Raw genomic sequence first — 20,256 nt, forward strand, 5'->3', positions numbered from 1 at the left:
ACCAGTTTGGCCTTTATGGCAGAGTGGCCTGACGGAAGCCTCTCCTCAGTGCAAGACATATGAAAGCTCACATAGAGTTTGCTAAAAAACACATGAAAGACTCCCAGACTATGAGAAATAAGATTCTCTGGTCTGATGAGATGAAGATAGAACTTTTTGGTGATAATTCTAAGCAGTATGTGTGGAGAAAACCAGGCACTGCTCATCACCTGCCCAATACAATCCCAACAGTGAAACAGTGTGGTGGCAGCATCATGCTATGGGGGTGTATTTCAGCTGCATGGACAGGACAATTGGTTGCAATTGAAGGAAACATGAATGCGGCCAAGTACAGAGATATCCTGGATGAAAACCTCTTCCAGAGTGCTCTGGACCTCAGACTTGGTCAAAGGTTCACCTTCCAACAAGACAGCGACCCTAAGCACACAGCTAAAATAACAAAGGAGTGGCTTCAGAACAACTCTGTGACCATTCTTGACTGGTCCAGCCAGAGCCCTGAACTAAACCCAAATGAGCATCTCTGGAGAGACCTGAAAATGGCTGTCCACCAACATTCACCATACAATCGGACGGAACGGGAGAGGATCTGCAAGGAAGAATGGCAGGGGATCCCTAAATCCAGGTGTGAACAACTTGTTGCATCATTGCCAAGAAGACTCATGGCTGTGGCAGCTCAAAAGGGTGCTTCTACTCAATGCTGAGCAAAGGGTCTGAATACTTATGACCATGTGATATTTCAGTTTTTCTGGGTGCAGATTGTACAGTAATGAGAAAAAAATTAACTTTTTTGAATTTACCAAATGTCTGCAATGAAACAAAGAGTGAAAAATTTAAGGGGTCTAAATACTTTCCGCACCCACTGTACATATGTAAGGTAGGGCGAGAACCGTAGTCGTGACCTGTATTCTGGTGGCAGCTGCGTCCAGCCCTTCTCCCACATGAAACAATACTATGCTCCTTGGCATACCTGCATCTCCAGATTCATCTTCACCTGGGCACTTCCCAGGCCATAATGGTCCCTCTTCTAGGCAACCCCCATCAATGGAGACACAGTCAGAGACAACTTTAACACGTTCTTTACTGAGGATTTTGCACGTTACATCCACAGTTGGTACATCATAAAATTTGCTTGCTTCCTGATCTTTCCCTTGCTTGTTGTCATTTCGGTGCAGTACACACCCGGACGAGACCGTACTAGACTGCTTCCCAGTCCCTTCCAGGTCTGACCTCACTACAATGACATTTCCTTCAGACTGTTTTGCCCCAGACATGAATTCATCAATCACTACATTTGGTGACCCCCGATGAAGCATCCGGCCTCTCTGTAACGATCTCGCTGAAGTTCCAACTCCTTTCATCTCCTTAGTCTAGCGAACTTCTGCCCTAAAAGCATTGGCCCAGGTGGTGAGACGCCACATCTTCCTTTTCCTGTTCTGACCCACTGCTAAGACCTGCAGTGGCCGTAAGTGACCTGGGCAATAACAACTTAACGACTGTCAAGCTGTCTGGGCCTATAGCCCATGTGGATTCTTGGTCACCCTGGCCCCATCTGACTAAACCACTCTTCAGCACTAACCTTGACTCTCGGCTGCCCCTCCTACAATTAACTCTCTATGAACCTCCTATCAGATCCCACTAGTATGCCCCCACCTAGGGGCCCGCAACATAATTACAACTACTCAACCTATGAGGAACTATATACTAAAAGTGCCCTCCTCTAATGTCCCAAGAAGGATACACTAACTTTCCCTGACTATACATACACAAATGACACATAATATACATGCAATATTATCATACAGAATCATGAGGCAATATATATTGTGGTGTAGTGACCACTATGTCAGCTAGGGGGCGCTGTGTGGGTGTCCCAGGATGGGTGTACAGGCACATTCAGTGTGGTAACAGGAGCAGGGTCCTAAATGACCATTATGGGTCTCAAGGTGGGTGGCCTTGGGATGCAGGCCCCAGGGTGTATTGATCAGCAGAGTTACTGCTGATCTTTCTGTTACACTGTGTCAGGGAAGCCTGTGTGTGTCTATGTGCAATACAACCTTTAGTGATGTCATAGCCATGTGATCACCTGTGGGTGTGGTTACAGGGCTATGTAATTGAGGTGTTTGGCACATGTGAGGGAGTGTGAGAGAGTCTGTCTGAGTGTGGACAGACTTCCATGTGTTCAGGTGGGACACTACAGAGAGTTGTATATGGGGAGGACTACAGCTCCCAGCATGTGCTGAGACTCTTGGTCCGAGTCTCAAACCACGGACGTTTTGTGTTTCTTTGCCTGAGCTGAAGGTTACTTTTCAGTGTTACGCTGCCTTGTGGGTTTATGAAGTGAATAAACCACATGAACTTTGGGAAGGACCTGTCTCATGATTGTCTCCTGCTGCACTTGAGCGAGTCGAATCCCTACAATATACACAGTTGTCCATATAATGGTAACATATTCAAGTGGCAATACCATAAGTAATGAGCGGCAATACATAATTAGACGTGTAGCAGTACCGCAGGCAATAATCTGTAAACATTAAGAACTGGATGACAATCAGAGGGAAGGGAGGCATGAGAGACATAATAGCTTACCCTCCTACACATACATGCTCACATACACACACAACACACGGATACACAACACAAATTATGGATAAGTAGACTTCTTAAATTAAGCATACCAGTAAATATAAGTACTTGTTGAAATATGTCATCTGTTTAACGCTTTCTCAACTATATCTGACCCCAAAATATCTGTCTAATGGTCTGGATCAGTGGCAAGCACTTTTTTTCAGATTCCTAAGTGGAAAATCTGAGCTACTTTTTTTTCTTTGTTAGGAGAGGTTTTTAACCCTCACATTGCGGAGCCCAGTGGTATACGCAGCAGTGCCCCTTTCTTCTTGTCCAGTAATTCTGTCCTTGTGCTCATTGATGGATGTGGAATTGTTACATTCCTTGAATCTTCAGCCTTTCTTCTCTCCCACCACAGATTCTGTTGAAGATGGTTATAAAGAAAGGCCTCCTTATCAATCTTTGTTACAGGTAGCCATGATTACTTGTTATGACCCTGTAAACGCACTAATATTAGCTGCCAGGTAGATCCAGCATCCCATGTGACGTGCAGAATAACAACCTCATACTCTCTTGTTTTTTACTACTATCTACACCATTATTCTATCACTAGGCTTGCAATATAAAACAATTTTTGAAAGTTATTTAAGTCATCCTGAGCACATTATTACCTTTTGGATATCTTTGGTTACAGTCTTTGTACTCTATAATGGAAAATGTGCTCTGCCTATTAGGGCAAAAGACAAGGTTAAAATTATTGTTGTCACTTTAATAAGCTCTGTTTGTGATGTCTAATGTGGTAATAACACCATTTGGTGATTTTTAATTGTATAATAAGTTGTTTGTCAATTGCATTGTGGGAAAAACCAAAGCATTTTGGGTAAGAAGGTCCTGGTGAAGCAGTCATTATGTAAGAACCAGTCTAGCAGAACAGTTGTGTAAAACCTTCTCTTGCATTTTGTTACTGAAACTCCATTAGCCAGGCTAATGGAGTTTTAGTAACAAAATAAAGTATATCTGGTAAGGGAACGATCTCTGTTCTATGGTATTGTGTATTCAGATATGTTGTTAAATCCGACAGTGATTGTTACTAAGTCATGTGTTCACATGTACAAGTTCCATCTTGCTGTGTGCTTTCACTGGTAATTGTAAATGTCATAGTGTGCTGATGTTCTAAGCTCATGATTTATACCTGTTAGTTGTATCCTTGCAATTTTACCACATCCACACATTTCAATTCTTTACATCTGTGGCACTCCAGGAGTCCGGTTGCCACAATGGCACTGCCTCCCTCATAGGGGGTGATGACATGCCTGGAAGCAAGGAGGAGTCCCTAAGGCTACTTTCACATTAGCGTTTTTTGCGCAGCACTTCGTGCGCAATAAAAACGCATACAAAAATGCATCATGCGTTTGCGTTTTTAGGCACATGTGTTTTAACCCTTTTCTTTCCATGTTAACTCCTAAACTAAAACACATGGGTTCCCATAGACTGTAATGCTTTGCTTTGTTGCATTCCGTGCGTAAGCATGTGCATGCTTTTTTGTACGCCTTTCGGCGCACCAAAAAATGCAACAGGTTGCGTCTGGCACACCGAGGCGCACACCGTGAAGAAACGCATGCACACGAAAACGCATATGAACGGGTGCAAATGCAAGACCATGCGCACGCCATGTTAAACAAAGGTGCGCATGGACGCGCACGAAGCGCTGCGCAAAAAAACGCTAATGTGAAACCAGCCTTAGCCGGGTAATACCAACATCGAACACTTTTCCTACTCCAGACCAGAAGGGGGAGCTCTAAACCCAGTTTCAGGGGAGCTTTCCTATAAGTTCTGCGCTGGAAGTTGAGTTAGTTAGTTGCAGTCTGTGTGAGTCTGTACAAGGGACAGGAGCTGTGAGGAGCTTGTCCCAAGAGCAGAGTGAAGAGAGAGGAAAGTGGAAGTTTAGGAAAGCCTGGGGATTAGAGCTGTGACCAAGCTTACTCCAGGGCAGAGCACTAGAAACCAGACACCGGAGTCCATGGGTGCACATGTACAACAGTAGGAAAAAGCAATTAGTTCCAGCTGCGTGTAAAAAATTTCTTCTTTATTTCAACATTAAAATTATGTCATCTTCATAGTAAATGCCATACACACGGACACGGCAACGCGTTTCGATCTGTAAGATCTTTGTCAGAGCCAAAAGTTGGCTCTGACAAAGATCTTACAGATCGAAACGCGTTGCCGTGTCCATGTGTATGGCATTTACTATGAAGATGACATAATTTTAATGTTGAAATAAAGAAGAAATTTTTTACACGCAGCTGGAACTAATTGCTTTTTCCTATTGATTACACGTCAGTCCAGACGGAGCTCCGAGGTCTGCGGTGAACACTTGGTGAGCTGGCTTTTGTTTGTTTTCATGACATGTACAACAGTCCCAGCAGCCAAATCTGGAGGGCAGGAGACTGCAGGCCTCCTGGCCCATCATACGCCTGAAGGCACAGCAGCATATCAGAGCCCGGAGCCGCGATAGAGGAGCAACACCTGCAATAAGCTCATGCTGCCTGCCATATGGGCAAGTACCACAGGACAGTAAGGAACATAGAACTGAGCATAGATTCAGGCAGCAAGGACCTCAGAGAACAGTGCAGTAAGGAGGCCTCCAACACCATCTGGCTTAGAGGATCCTAAATTGCATCCAGGCTGCCCAAATCTAAATTTCCACCTGTACCAGTGCTCCATTCTGCACCTCAGAACATCCAGTAAATGTAAAGGAAGCTGTTGCCTTGCTGTGTCCTCAGAGTTATTTACTGCGTCACCTGCCCTGCATTACATCCATCATCACCATCTTTTATAATATAATTGCCTTGGGACTTAGCTCTACCTGTGGAGAGCTGTACCAACTCTGCTGCATCACCATCAGCCCCAGCAGTCTCTTCAAGCAGCGTCGGCCAGCACCTTATTGCCGAGCACCACAGGTGGCATCACGAACTATCTTTCATAAACATAATCATCCCCTTATCATCATTTTCATTGGACGCCCAGGGCCACAGACCGGGTCACTGCTGCCGTGACACATCCCCTTAAGAACCGGCCCGATACCGAGTATCCCCACGGCCCTGACAGGTGCTCCACATTCATCTGTTGACCAAGAAACAAGTTAGACTACAGAGAACGTTCTGCTTATTTTGGAAGACAGAAGGTTTCTGCTGTATATCAGATTGCACACTGAGAGAACGTGTAAGAAGACAGAACAACATGAATTGCCAGGGTCCGGCTGTGAGTCACTAATTGTAAAACCCTAGCGCGCCTCCCATCATTTAAAGTGCGTGTAATCTCACATCATCTCCATCTGCCAAGCAAAATAATGCAAAAGAAAGATTTGCTTGGTGCTGCTTTAAACACACAGAAAGCAACAAAAATGAGACTGTGACTGGTCACGTATGAAAAAATGAAGGGGGAAACGCAAGGAAGTTACAAAAATAATTCAGGGTAAAAATTAAGTTTAAAGCATGAAAAAGTAGATTCCTACTCTCTGACAATATGATTTGGATTTCTTCCATACACAGTTCTATACATGTCTTAGCTACATTGATTGCCCCTTTTCCTCACTGGTAGTTTTATTACTTGTAGCTCATATCTTTGGTGTAATGGAAGACAGATACCAGTGTCCAGGCTTCCTGATGACACTGTTATGTCTTATATTTACATATTACAGTTGATGTGAACAGGCAGAACTGCAGTGAAAGCATGGGGAATGACCTCAGGCATTACTTGAGCCCCTGATGAAACATGAGGTTGATTTCATGTAAATTGAACTCCTTTTAAGCAATGCAACTAAACTACACTCAGCATCGAACTGGGGGGCCATGGGTCCATCAGTAACGCTGACTGTGGTGGCCCACTATTTTGCTACATTCAAATATTACATAATCCTGATTCACAAATGTACCTATATTTTTATATAATTGTATAGTGGGTAGGTATGAGCGAACCCAAATGGTAAAGTTCAAAGTTTGTACTGTATGTTCGTTTTCCTGTTCGGATTTGGTAGATGAATAAAGCTTGTTGAAAGGCTACAACACAGGCAATGAACAAGCTTTTTGGCTGTGGCTGTTCTAGAGCCATCACAGCCATACTAAGTATTGGAATGGTTGTGATTGGCCGACACACTATGTGACCCGGCCTGTATAAAGGCCGGAATAAGAGTTCCTCCGCCATTCTGCTCTGATTAGTATAGGGACAGGAGGCAGCTGGAGTGAGTGACAGTGTTAGTTAGTGCTCTATTTCTAAAATCTGCTTTAAGTACTTTGCATGTGCCTCAGTGGGAGAACTATGACAAAAAGATGCTGTGTGTACTCTGCACCCAATTCTATGGGAGTACTGTGCCTTTAAGTCTCTGTCTGTACTCTTCAACACTGCCTGTGGGAGTACGGTGCCAAAAGCCACTGTATGTACTCTGCACTCAATTAGGTGGGAGTACTGTGCCTTTAAACCTCTGTGTGTACTCTGCGAACCCATCTGTGGGAATACTGTGCCAAAATGCCACTGTGTGTACTCTGCAACCCTGACTATGGGAGTACGGCGCCAAAAAGACTATGTACTCTGCACCCATTTCTGAGGGAGTATTGTGCCAAAAAGCCTCTGCATGTACTCTTCAACACCGTCTGTAGGAGTACTGTACCAAAATGCCACTGTGTACACTCTCTACCCCTGTCTGTGGTAATAGTGTTCCAAAAATCCTGTTTACTCTGCAGCTGTGTCTGTGCGAGTATGAGGCCTAAAAAATAATTAAACTGTGCCGTTGAGTCTGTAAGAGTTTAGGCCAAAAAAAATGTATACTCTGCAGCCGTGTCTATAGGAGTTTTGGGCCAAACAATTAATTTTTGTGTGCCGCTGTGTCTATAGGAGAAGTCTGCCTAAAAAATAATTCTAGTCTGCAGCTGTATTTTTGCCATTTGTGGGCCTAAAAAATAATTGTACTCTGCAGTGGGTTTTTTGCGAGTAGTGTGTCTAAAATATAATACTTTGCATAAAAACACATTTTTCTATTCTGCAACTGTGTCTGTGGGAGTACTGTGCCAAAAAACCCTGTATGTGTACACTGCACATGTCTCTGTGGTAGTACTCTGAAAAAAAGCCTCTGTGGATGTTCTTTGCGGAAAAAACATTTGTTTGGTTTTAGTTTTAGTTTAATTTGGGGAGGCCTGAAAACATTGTGAATGGAAAATAGATCAAACAAGCTGCGGTGGAGTCTAACAATAGCTGAGTGTGGCTGGTATACTTCCTTATTTAGCCAAAGGCACAGACAAGTACTGTGAGATCCACACCTGGTTCATTTTAACAAATGTGCGCTTGCCCATGTTGGTTGTAGATCACACCTCCTGTCGTGGTAATCACACGTTTCGACAGTACAATTGCTGGAGGGCAGGTCAGCACCTCCAAGGCGTAAAGGTAAGCTCAGGCCATGTGTCCAATTTGGACACCCAGAAGTTAAATGGGCAAGACCCATCGCTCATTATGCGAAGAATTGTGGACACATACTCTTCCACCATGTTTTTGACACTCTCATGCTCATGGATTTGATCCCTTGAGCTTGTGTCTTGTGATCGGCTTCTCTTTCTGAAGAGCAACAGGAAAAACACCTTTTCTCAAGGTGTTTGGGTTGTTTTCTGGCTGCAGTCTGTCTAGCTTAACACAGGTGGTTTCAATTGTCCATCTATCACCTTTTGGGTACAGCTTTAGATTCTGTACCCCAGTGGGAATTTCCTGCTGGAGATAGATTCATTTACATGTTTTGACATTGTATTGATGTTTGAAGCCAGTCTGTGAGCTTTGAACTAAGGACTTTTGCCTTGTTGTTTCTTTGCTAAACTTTACACCAATCTTATGCTTTTATTTAGTAAGTAGGCTGTAATTAACAGTTTAATTGGGTGGGGGAGGGAAAGTTTTGTTAATTGGTTTACAATAAAATTTTAAGGTTATACCATGATATAACACAGGTATGATTATAACAATGTCTTGAAAATAGATGGATTTACAGTGTTATGTAATACAAGAATGTAATATGTATTGCTTGGAAATTGTGATTGTCACAATAAAAATGGTTTTGATTAAAAAATGTAGGCTGTAATTGTTTATTCTTTGTTTGGTATTTTGTTATTTACTTTACTCACTGTAACATCTTTCCTTTGTTCAGCACACTTCACTTCTCCTCTTTTTGTTAATTCACACTCTACTCTGCCCTACGGTTCGCACTCTGCCCTACGGTTCGCACTCTGCTCAGCCCTTAGGTTCACACTCTGCTTTGCCTTATGGTTAACACTTTTTTCTGCCCTATGGTTCGAGTTGCCATCTCCTAGTTCTGTGGCTAGATCTATCTCTATACCCACAGGTACCACTAAAAACTACGGTGTCAGGATATCTAGTCTGTTCAGGAACCGGCAGGGTCAGTTGTGGGTTATCAGTGTCTAACCTATTAATCGCGAGTGAGTTACTACACAGGCATAACCAGAATGCAGCTTCCTGTTAATATGGACAGTATCAGATGGTGGTGCCAGATGTTGTGGAGTGCTGAGGAAGCATTTCCACATTTCGGCCATGCTAACCCTCCCTTTCGAGGTGATGCCAGCGCACCAGCTGCGTTTGTAACTTCCTTCTCCTCTGACTTGTGCTTCCACTGAGCCCCCGCTGTCTGGTGAAGATGCCATCAGTAGTGAGTCTACCAGCGTGAGCTTATATTTCCACATTTTCCAATTATGCTCCAGTGAAGGAAGTCAGGATGGCACATTGTGCTTCTAGTGGGGATCCAGCAGGGTGGCTTCCCATTAATCTGCACTTGTAACACTCCAGATAACTTGTTGGTCATTGCACAGGCACACCAGCATGCATTGGCTTGTGTCCCAGGCTGCCCAAAGGCAATGACAAGCTGTCCTCTGGGAGAGGTGTATTGTCTGGATACATGAAACCATATGAGGCAGGAAGGCAGAGGTGACACTGCATCGAAGACAGGTGAGCATCAGGGTGAGAACTCCTAAAGCTCGCACAAGATGGCCCACACTTTCTGACCGCATGAGAAGATGATGGAGGAAGCATAGCAGGAGGAGTAGGCAACATGGACAGATACAGCTGACTTAATGGCCATGGGCATGACTGCGGTGCTTGGTAGCAGCTAACTTAATGGCTAGGGGGCCAGCCTCGCCACTCAAATAGCAGCTGATGTAATAGCTAGGGCTGCAGTTCCGTTTTTCAGTAGCAGCCAAATTAATGGCTAGTGGCTGGCATTGACTCTTTTGCACCCTGCTACCTCTTTTTCTATGCAGGTGGGGCAACATGACCACGACCTTTTCCTGCCAACTTTCCACATCACTTGTATGGCCTTGAGTCCATGTGGGGTCTAGAACCTCATCACCCTCCATCACATCATCGCACCTCTCCAGTCTGTCCTTAACTCCTGCCCTACTAATCCACTTCTGTCCTCACCAATCCTCCACTTCTCCCATCTGCAAATCCCTTTATTGTCTGCCAGTTCCACAACTATCCACTTCAAGCCGTTAACACTGACCTACAAAGCCATCTATAATACGACTCCTCCATATGTCTCTGAAGTAATCTTCATTCTGTGCCACCATCTCATCCATCATCGCCTGAAGTGTTTTTTCAAGTAAACATAGAAGGGAGATATTAATGTTGATAATGACATCATCAGCACTGGCCATGTTCATGGAGTACTCGAAGCAGCACAACACGTCACACACGTCCTGCATGGAGGTCAACTCGTTGGTCATGAAGTGGTATTGTTCTGCAGAGCGACTCACTGCAGCTCAAACTTCACTATTGTCTGCTGTTGCTCACACAGTTTCTCCAGCATGTGTTCCACCTTCTGGAAATGTCGCATATGAGACAGTGAGCGGGAAGGCAGAAGTGGCACTGCAGTGCAGACAAGGCGATCCCCGTCCACTGGTCCTGCAGGTGTATGACTTTTCCCCCAAACACACTAGTTACAGAACCACATGCTGTTGTTTCCCCCTGGCTCTGCTGAAGTTAGTGGTGCAGGTGTTAAGCTGACCAGAAACAGAGTTGGTGGAGGAAGCGGAGGTGGAGGAAGCAACATGGACAGAGAAACATCCAAAAAACATCCACCAATCATCAGTGGTGGTAGGACATGCGCCAGAACGCTTTCTACTTAAGGCCCAGTCGCAACAACATTTACCTAATGGGCAGTTAGTGCCTACTTTCGCACTTCTTCCATTTAGCTCTGCCTACTTCTGCATGCATCCTGTGTGGCGCCCCTGAGGCTCAGTCGCCACAGAGGTACTGCACCTTCTCCTAAGGTGTAGTGCCCCACCAACTAGGTAAGTTGGGAACTCCTTTCCACACTCCAACACCTGTTCCCACACACAGGATAGTTCAGCAATGGACCAGATTGCGGCTTCATGCTTAGAGGGTAGCAGAGCACCTTTCGTGGGTTCTTGCTTTGTAACACAATGTGTGCTGGGAGGTGGGTGGAGTTAGATATAAAAGAGTGGGAAAGTTTAGAATTACAGATCAGTCTGAGATCAGTCTAGAGGTCAGTCAGTCAGGAGAGTCTGAGGACGGATCCCTGGAAGAGGGATGGAGGAAGGAGTGCTGCAGCTGCCTCAGTGACCTGAGCCAGCTGGCATGGGAAAAGAACAGAAGGAGAAAGACGTAGAACTGCAACCTAAGCTTCCATAAGAGAGAGAAGGAACAGTGCGGAACTAAGGAGTAGGAGAACAGAGAGGAGTTGTGGGTTGGAAGAGGAACCCTGCCTATAGGTTCTCAGCGCAAGGCCAGTGCCCAGTCCCCGAGGTTGTATGGACACTTATGGTTCTGCAGCAGACACCGGTAGAGTAGTTGGCTGTAAATGCATTACTCCCATCCAAGACTTGGGACACAACAGCAACACGGATAGAGAGCCGGGATCCAGGAGGTCCCTGTTCAGGCTACAGCTGTCTGTCATACAAGTAGAGTTGTTAGGAACATCTGACAGGAGGAACTTCAGAGTAACCACGGTACTGGAGCTCTTCACACTAATAGGCACAATAGCGGAGTCGTTCAGGACAGGTACATGTTGGCGGAGTGTTGGAGAGGAGAATCCTGACTTGCCCGGGAGGTTGATTGAGTCTCTGCCCCAGAGGACACGGCATGGAAGCAGGCACCAGTGGTTACCAAGAACTGTGAGTAAAGCGTTGAAACTGCAGGCCCTGGTGTCCTCCCTCCCTTCTTGCGTTTGCCAGCACTGCTACATCCCCTGCGCCGGAAACTACACCATCAAAGTGTCCCCACGTCTACACTGCCCCGTCGAAAGCACAGAAACGCAACATGTTGGGATCATGGATCAGTTTGCATATATTAAAATACTTGAAGATTTTTCACACAAGTCCTAAAAGTAGATTAAAAAATACAAATAAAATACATGAATTGATAATATTTGGCCTAGTCATTTTTTAAGTAAGGAATATCATCCAATATCGCATGTCTGTGAGTGGCAAAGTATAAGAAACTTTAGTATTAGAAGATAATTTGAAGGTGAAATTAGAGTCTTTTGTTTTCAATTAATGGGATGACACTCGGGTGTGAGTGGGCAACCTGTTTTATTTAAAGAACACGGACTTATCAATGACTCATCTTCATAATACATGTTTGTCAAAGTGTATCATGTACAGAACAAAGGAGATTTCTCAGGACCTCGAAGAAGAGTAGTTGATGCTCATCAGGCTGGAAAAGATACAAAACCATCTCAAAGGAGTTTGGACTCCATCACTTCACAGTCAGATTGTGCAAAAATGGAGGAAATTCAAGACCATTACCTCCTCAGAAGAGGACAATCAAGAAACATCACTTTAAGAGCAAAACGTGTAATGGTTGCACAGATTTATGGGCTACCACTGGCCAAAAACAAACCCTAAGCAACTAAAGGCCTCTCTCAAATTAGCTAATGTGAATGTTCATGAGTCCATCAACAGGAAGACAAAGAACAACACTGGTGTGCATGGTATTACTGCAGGGAAAAAGTCACTGCTTTTAAAAAGGAACATTACTGCCCATCTGCAGTTTGTTAAAGATCACCAGGACAAACCAGAAAGTTATCAGAATAATGTTGTTTGGACTGATGAGAGCAAAATACTGAAGAGCTTTTTGGTTTAAATGAAACATTGCATAATAGCATAAAAACGTTATATCATCTGTCAAACAAGATGGTGGTATCATGGTCTGGTTTGCAGCATTAGGGCCAGAACGGCTGCCATAATTGAAGAAACAATTAATTCTGAATCATAAAAGTAAATTCTAAAGGAAAATATCAGGACATCTGTCCATAACCTGACTCTCAAAAGAACAAGGATCACACAGTAATACCACGATCTAAAGCACACAAATCATCCTACAAAAGACTGGTTAAAGGTTAAAGGGAACCTGTCACCATTTTTCCCATATAATCTACAGGCACCACCTTTCAGCCCCATGTGACAACATTATAGAATGCTGCACATATGACTCCAATTTAAGGTAAAAAAAAAAGACCTTGCATTATACTGGGCTGTCTGGTCCGATGCGTGTCGCTCTCTCCTCTTTTCAATTAATATCACTCTGCATCTGTCTAACCTTTGCTCGTTATTGGTTACAGGGGGGACCCCCACATCATAACCATAATAACCAAAAAGGCTAAGCAAACAGCTGTGAGCTGATATTAATAGCCTTGGAAACTTTATGGCTATTTTCCCGTTCCCAGAATATTCACATCAGTCCCCAGACCGCGAGTCTGGCACTCCGGCATTCATCAGTCCGGCAATCGACCTACCATGAGACCGGGTGGCTGGGAGTTCAGGTAAGGTTACCAGAGTTCAAAGCCACCAGGTCTTCCGGCAGCTGCAAGGCCCATAAACCTCATGGGACATTTTGAGGGACATTTTAAGGTTACTGGCATTTCCAGCTGCTGGAACAACTGGAGGCAGTGAACAAGGTTACCCTGGGTGTGTATTTTGCTGTACTTATTAATAAATAAAAAAATAAATAAAAAAAAAAAGACGTAGAGTCTCCCATAAATTTCATAACCAGCAGAGGGAAAGTCACCAGCTGGAGGCTGATGTTAATATTTTGGGAAAAGGCCAATAGCCATAAAGGTTCCCAGGCTATTAATATCAGTTTGCAGCTGTTTGCTTAGCCTTTACTGGTCATTACAGATGACAGCGTGGGAAACACCTGATGTTCGCGCCCCCCATAATGGGATCCGGGTTCGGGTTCGAGTTTGGGTACCCGAACTGAACTTTTTTAAAATGTTCGGCTGAACTCACAGGACCTAAACATCCACAGGTTCGCCCATCTCTAACCATCGGACAGGACCGTCTGAGTTTTCATACCTCATTGGAGCACTTCAAAAGGTTTTTTGGGGGCTACACAGGGAAGTCCGGACATAATATAGAACTTTGTGGAATGCAGCACAGGCACTGGGGAAGGTGGTGATATTGGTTCATACATGAAAAGACTGGTGGCAGGTCCCCTTTAAATATCTTATCCAAAGACTAGTGCATGCTGTGATATTTTTCCCATGGACATTTGATCTATGAAAAAAGTAATCTGAACATTACTAAAATTGGTCCAGTTTTTTAACGGACCTAGTTTAATAGAGAGGATATATGCTTCATCTAATGAACAGCAATTTCATGAAACCTAAGAAAGAACACGAGAAAGTGACAAATCAGGGCATGTCCATCACTACTTTATGCTACTCTTATACACTGGGCTCCCTTCAATAAATATATTACTTGGCTTTCCATCACAGATACCATCAATGTCAGCTAAAATGGTGCTGTACGATATGCGACTGGCATAAACTGAATGGACTCCATTACAGGCATTCAAATGGTTTTTGACACTGCTGTCAATTTCCTTGTTCTAGAAGAAAGCGCAGAAGTAGGAAAATAAAAAGCGCAGATGCCAGCAGAGCTTCATAGATGGTGGGCTTGGACACTGCTGGATTTGCTTGAGCAGTCTGAAGATAAATGTTAAATTAGATGGATAAAATGTAAGCACACAACTCGACGCTTCTGATCACAAGGCAGGAAAACAACTAACAAGTTTGTCCTTACATAGCCACTAATTCCAAGAGGCTTTTGGAGGACAGTGAGCCTTAGATCTTGACTCACAACCACATGATGGCACGTAACCTGCTACCAATATCAAAGGACTGTGGCTTCTGGTAATGGTATAATTTATGTTGGCTGTCTTTCGGTCTTTCTTATCGTAAGATATTGATTACCGTCATGTAATACAATTGTTAGCGGCTTGGCACTGAGTCTTCTCCATTGAATAAACACAGCTCCCGACATCTGGACTTCATTACTACATGCCGCTGATGCCTTACCAGTTATGATCATCACCTTGTGAGACTGACCCTGTGTGTTAGTAACGCAGCATTCCTGGCAGTATTCGGAAACATTACTCATGCACATCAGTGGCACTTGGCCCGTGTACTTATTTATCAACTTTATTCTTTACAACTGGAGGCAAATGTGTCGAGAAAAGTCTTCAAGTTCTCTTTCTTTCGTATTAAAATTTTTAACAAAGAAACATCCATCATGACCCAGTGTCAGACTGGGGAGTCAGAAGTTCACCAATAACCCTCACTCTGGCGGATCGCCGATCAGCTGCATGCCTATATTTCATTGCCCTCTTTCACACAAGTGTATATCCTTCTATATAGTACACTGGATAGTTTGCTAAATGAATGATGTTGCCTTTGTACATAGTGGATCAAGAATACTGTACCAACTACAGTACGTATAGAGTTCTGGGGCCCACTGGAGGATTCACCTGTTGTTCTGTGGGCCACTCCGTTACTTTCAGGACCTATTGAATCTGCAGAAATTTATGACGTGATACTCGATTCACAAGTCATTTGTACTGCACAGAGAGGAAATAGTAAAAAATATACACTAGACTGTTAATGAACAAATGCATACCATAAGGGTATCCTTTTAACAAGCATTTGAATGGGACTCATCCAGTGTCAGACTGGGGTGCCAAGGGCCTACCAGTAATCAACTGCAGGGCCCCACTTTTCAACTACATGAAAATGTGACATTATCCTCAATCACCCATGTATGTAACAATGATCTGGGTAAATTGTTGCATGAATAAAATGCAGCCTCTGTCTGTACACAGTGATTCAACTATATTGTGCCAAGTGATGCTCATATAGGAGGGTGGTGGCCCACCAGAAGATTCTCCTCTCGTGTGGGCCAGTCCAAGCCTGGACATATCAGAATCCAATTGTGTTGAAACATCATAATAGTGTATGAGTATAGAAAAAAAAATATACTGGGCTCATCTTTTTTTACTAACATGAGTTGACATAGGTATGAAACTGCATAGTTATACCAAAGCATAAATCTGCCCATATAATTCATGGGGTAACTTTATTATCATGTTTTTACTGAGATAGAAGATGAAGAGTTGAGGCCCAGAAGGAGGTGAAGTATGCGCCCCAAAGCCCCTCTCACTCCAGTCAAGGCGTAGACAGAAGCCACAGTCCGGGACATCCAGTGATCCGCTCTCTTCCTACCTGGTCGTACATGTGGCTTTGAGAATGTGGACGGCCCCGGTTTCCGGCCTCCTGGCCCCTGTGGCCCTTCAGCTTCTCCTGTGGCCCTCAAAGCGAGTGACTGACGCGTGCAGCAGCTCCCCCGTACACCCACAGCAGGCCTTCTGTAACACGGACATAGTGATCAGAGCAAAGGCCATTGTGAGTAAAGAGGTTGACAGTGGGAATGATGTCTATGGAAATCCCATCAAAATAATCCAGTATAAAATCAAACAAATTAAGATGTTCAAGGGATCAACCGAGGATATACAGTACATCTTTACTGCTCCTTCATCAGCTGTATGTGGAGTGACACTGGAGACTGGAGGAAAAAGGGAGTATTTGATTGCAGGTAAGGCAGAGGGAAATGGTAAAATGCATATCACACTGTGTGACTTCATTGTGCCATGGGAATCTCTCACTCAAACCCAAAAGAAGAGTCTTAATCAGAGATATGAGATGGGCTGTGAGTGTAGGATCTCACGCTGTACTTCCATCCCTTGTCTCTTCCCAAGATGAGTGTCTCTGGACAAATTGGACGACAGAGAAGAGCATAAATGGACGGCAGGCAAAACATTATGCCTGCATTAAGGGTAGTGATGGATCCTGCTCCTGGCACCGGGGAACTGCCCCTCCAAAACAGGAATCCCTCGACATAGAGGACCCTTAAGTGTTATTTTGTGCAAGTTCAACCCACCAGTTCTGAGGGTTTTTATTTTTCTTAGGCCCAGGTAAACATCCCGTTCCTGCAAGTCCCATGGCTGAAAAGAAGAAGCTGGACTGCAAGCTGTCATGGGGCAGGGTTTTAACCCTTTCATTGCTGAACATTGCAGTACTGAAAGGATTAAATGGATGAGGATGGATTCTGCTTCCACCCTAGTTCTTAGACTTCCTTCTACCACTTTCCCTAGCATACAGTTTTCTGGAGCGCACGAGACCACATATAGAATTCCTTTATTCTGTGTAGCTGGTCTACAGTCCTTTCCATGGCTTTCCTCAAGTGCCCTATTCCCTTTCCAAAACAGATATCCTACAAAGCGAGGTCCAAGCTCTGAGTTCTGTTTACCCACCCTTACCCTCTAGTACCGTAATTAGTGTAATTAGTGTTCTCATGCAATCGAAGCAGGGACTGGCTTTCTGTGTAATTGTGGGAATGCTTTCATTATAAAATATGCACCAATTTCTTCAAGTTTTCAGTACCTGGTGTTCTTATATTTGAGACTTTCTAGGAGTGATCTTAAAGTAACTCTAATGCTAAACTAAAGGTCGCTGTTAAAAGAAGCATGCTATATATTGCACTGACTATCAACAGTAAAAGTAAAGATTTCTAGAGATTCTTTTACATTTAAAGAAAATATTCAATTTTAGGCTACTTTCACATTTCTGTTTTTAAGCATCAGGCGCGATGCGTCGAAAAATGTAAAAACCGGATCTGGCGCCGGTTGACACCGGATCCGGCTTTTTTCCCATAAACCAGCATTATCGCCGCATTGCGCCTGATGGCCAAGCGGCTTGTCCGGCTTTTTCCGGATACGGCAAAAAATGCCTGTCCGGCGTCTGCAAAAAACGTTCCCTGCAACGTTTTTTGACAGTGCCGGACCGCTTTTTTCCACGGCGCATGCCCGAAGACTCTCTCTCCCTCTCCCTCTCCTGCACCGTCTCTGGCCTAAACAGATGATCCGGCAGGCTGCGACTTCTACCGGATAAGGTTTGACACATTTTCGCTGCAGCCCGCCGGATTTTAAAAATGTAAATGTGAAAGTAGACTTAGTAAGAACAGCAAGAAAAAATGCTCTAAAAGTTTTTTTTTTTTAATTTCAGGAATGTAGTTATTAGCTAAAACAGAGCTGACACATTCTCTTTAAAACTACGATTTAGATAAAATGATTATGGGAGAAAAAAAAAGTTTTACACAAACATGCATATTTCATATAATCAGCTTGTGGGAAGAACAAAACGTAACCCTACAGAGAAAAGTGTAATTTTTTTTCTAGAGTTTGCCATGTTATCGAAATGAATTGTGAAAGTGTGAATTTAAATAGCCCATAAGGCAGTTTATCTTACCGATTCCCGATATCTATTTGTCTCATAAAGGACGTTAAAAACGTTTCCCAATCTCTGATCAGCATGGTCTGCCTGGAGGAAACAGAGCAGAAGTAGTAAAGTGTGCCCAGGGGCGTATCTAGGGGGGGCAGCCGGGGCAGTTGCCCCGGGCGCAGCCGGCAGGGGGAGCAGTCGTGCTGCCTAATGCAGCGGTCCGCAGTGTCCTCCCTGGCGGCTGCGTTCTGCCACCTCCCCGGCCTGAGAGTCGGCGGTTCTCTGTGTCAGCTGTCAAGCTGACAGCTGGCGCAGAGAAGGTGCACGTGCCGGCTCCCAGAGAACAATTGTACTGGCATCTATACAGACGCCAGTACAATTGAAGCTCTGACCGCTGAGCCAGAGCGACGTCAGCAGCATGATCAGGTCATGTGATCACGCTGCTGACGTCACTCCCCGGCGCCCAGAGCGAACGCTGGTGGTAAGTGCTCCACTGTGGAGCTGAAGACACCGAAGATGGGGGGTGTTAATGTGGGGAAGGGGGTTAATGAGTGGGGATGGGGGTTAATGTGGGAAGGGGGTTAATGTGGGGAAGGGGATTAATGAGTGGGGATGGGGGTTAATGTGTTGGGGGTTAATGAGTGGGGATGGGGGTTGATGTGTGTGTGGGGGGTTAATGAGTGGGGATGGGGGTTAATGTGTGGGGGGTCAATGAGTGGGGAAAGGGGGGTTAATGAGTGAGGATGGGGGTTAATGTGTGGGGGGGATAAAGAGGGGATGTGGTTAATTTGTGGGGTGTTAATGTGTGTGGGGGGGTTAATGAGTGGGGATGGGGGTTAATGTGTGTGGGGGGTTAATGAGTGAGGATGGGGGTTAATGTGTGGGGGGTTAATGAGTGGGGATGGGAGTTAATGATTGGGGATGGGGGTTAATGTGTGGGAGTTAATGTGTGTGGGGGGGTTAATGAGTGGGGGAGTTAATGAGTGGGGATGGGGTTAATGAGTGGGGATGGGGGTTAATGTGAGTGGGGATGGGGTTAATGAGTGGGGATGGGGGTTAATGTGTGTGGGGGGGTTAATGAGTGGGGATGGGGGTTAGTGTATGGGGGGTTAATGAGTGGGGATGGGGGTTAATGTGTGGGGGGGTTAATGAGTGGGGATTGGGGATACTTAATGTGTGGGGGGATTTGGAGTGGGGATGGGGTTAATGTGTGTGGGGATTTGGAGTGGGGGATACATAATGTGTGGGGGGATTTGGGAGTAGGGATGGGGTGATTGAGTGGGGATGGGGGGTATTTAATGTGTGGGGGGATTTGGAGTGGGTTGGGGGGTTATTTAATGTGGGGGGGGATTTGGAGTGGGGATGGGGGGTTATTTTATGTGTGGGAGGGGATTTGGAGTGGGGATGGGGGTTATTTAATGTGTGGGGGATTTGGAGTGGAGATGGGGGTTATTTAATGTGTGTGAGGGATTTGGAGTGGGGATGGGGGGTTATTTAATGTGTGGGGGGATTTGGAGTGGAGATGGGGGTTATTTAATGTGTGTGAGGGATTTGGAGTGGGGATGGGGGGTTATTTAATGTGTGGGGGGATTTGGAGTGGGGTTGGGGGGTTATTTAATGTGTGGGGGATTTGGAGTGGGGGTGGGGGGTTATTTAATGTGTGGGGGGATTTGGAGTGGGGATGGGGGGTTATTTAATGTGTGAGGGATTTGGAGTGGGGATGGGGGTTATTTAATGTGTGGGGGATTTGGAGTGGGGTTGGGGGGTTATTTAATGTGTGTGGGGATTTATAGTGGGGATGGGGGTTATTTAATGTGTGGGGAGATTTGGAGTGGGGATGGGGGGTTATTTAATGTGTGTGAGGGATTTGGAGTGGGGATGGGGGATTATTTAATGTGTGGGGGGATTTGTAGTGGGGATGGGGGGTTATTTAATGTGTGTGAGGGATTTGGAGTGGGGATGGGGGGTTATTTAATGTGTGTGAGGGATGGGGGATTTAATATGTGTGGGGAGATTTGGGGACACAAAATGAAGAGTATGTATGAGGAAACACTATGGGGGATGGGTGCAGA

At 44.8% G+C, this 20,256-nt stretch overlaps 1 protein-coding gene and 1 pseudogene across 1 annotated transcript in view; one reads left to right on the forward strand and one right to left on the reverse strand.

Annotated features, from left to right (window-relative positions):
• LOC141087485 (uncharacterized) overlaps positions 1–20,256 on the reverse strand; it is a 244,337-nt gene that overhangs the window by 220,595 nt on the left and 3,486 nt on the right. The gene's annotated exons all lie outside the window — the stretch shown is intronic.
• On the forward strand, positions 16,154–16,958 carry LOC141087582 (metalloproteinase inhibitor 2-like; annotated as a pseudogene).

Source organism: Dendrobates tinctorius, unplaced genomic scaffold (assembly GCF_039654945.1).
Source record: "Dendrobates tinctorius isolate UK_male_01 unplaced genomic scaffold, ASM3965494v1 ptg000034l, whole genome shotgun sequence".
NCBI lineage: Eukaryota > Metazoa > Chordata > Amphibia > Anura > Dendrobatidae > Dendrobates > Dendrobates tinctorius.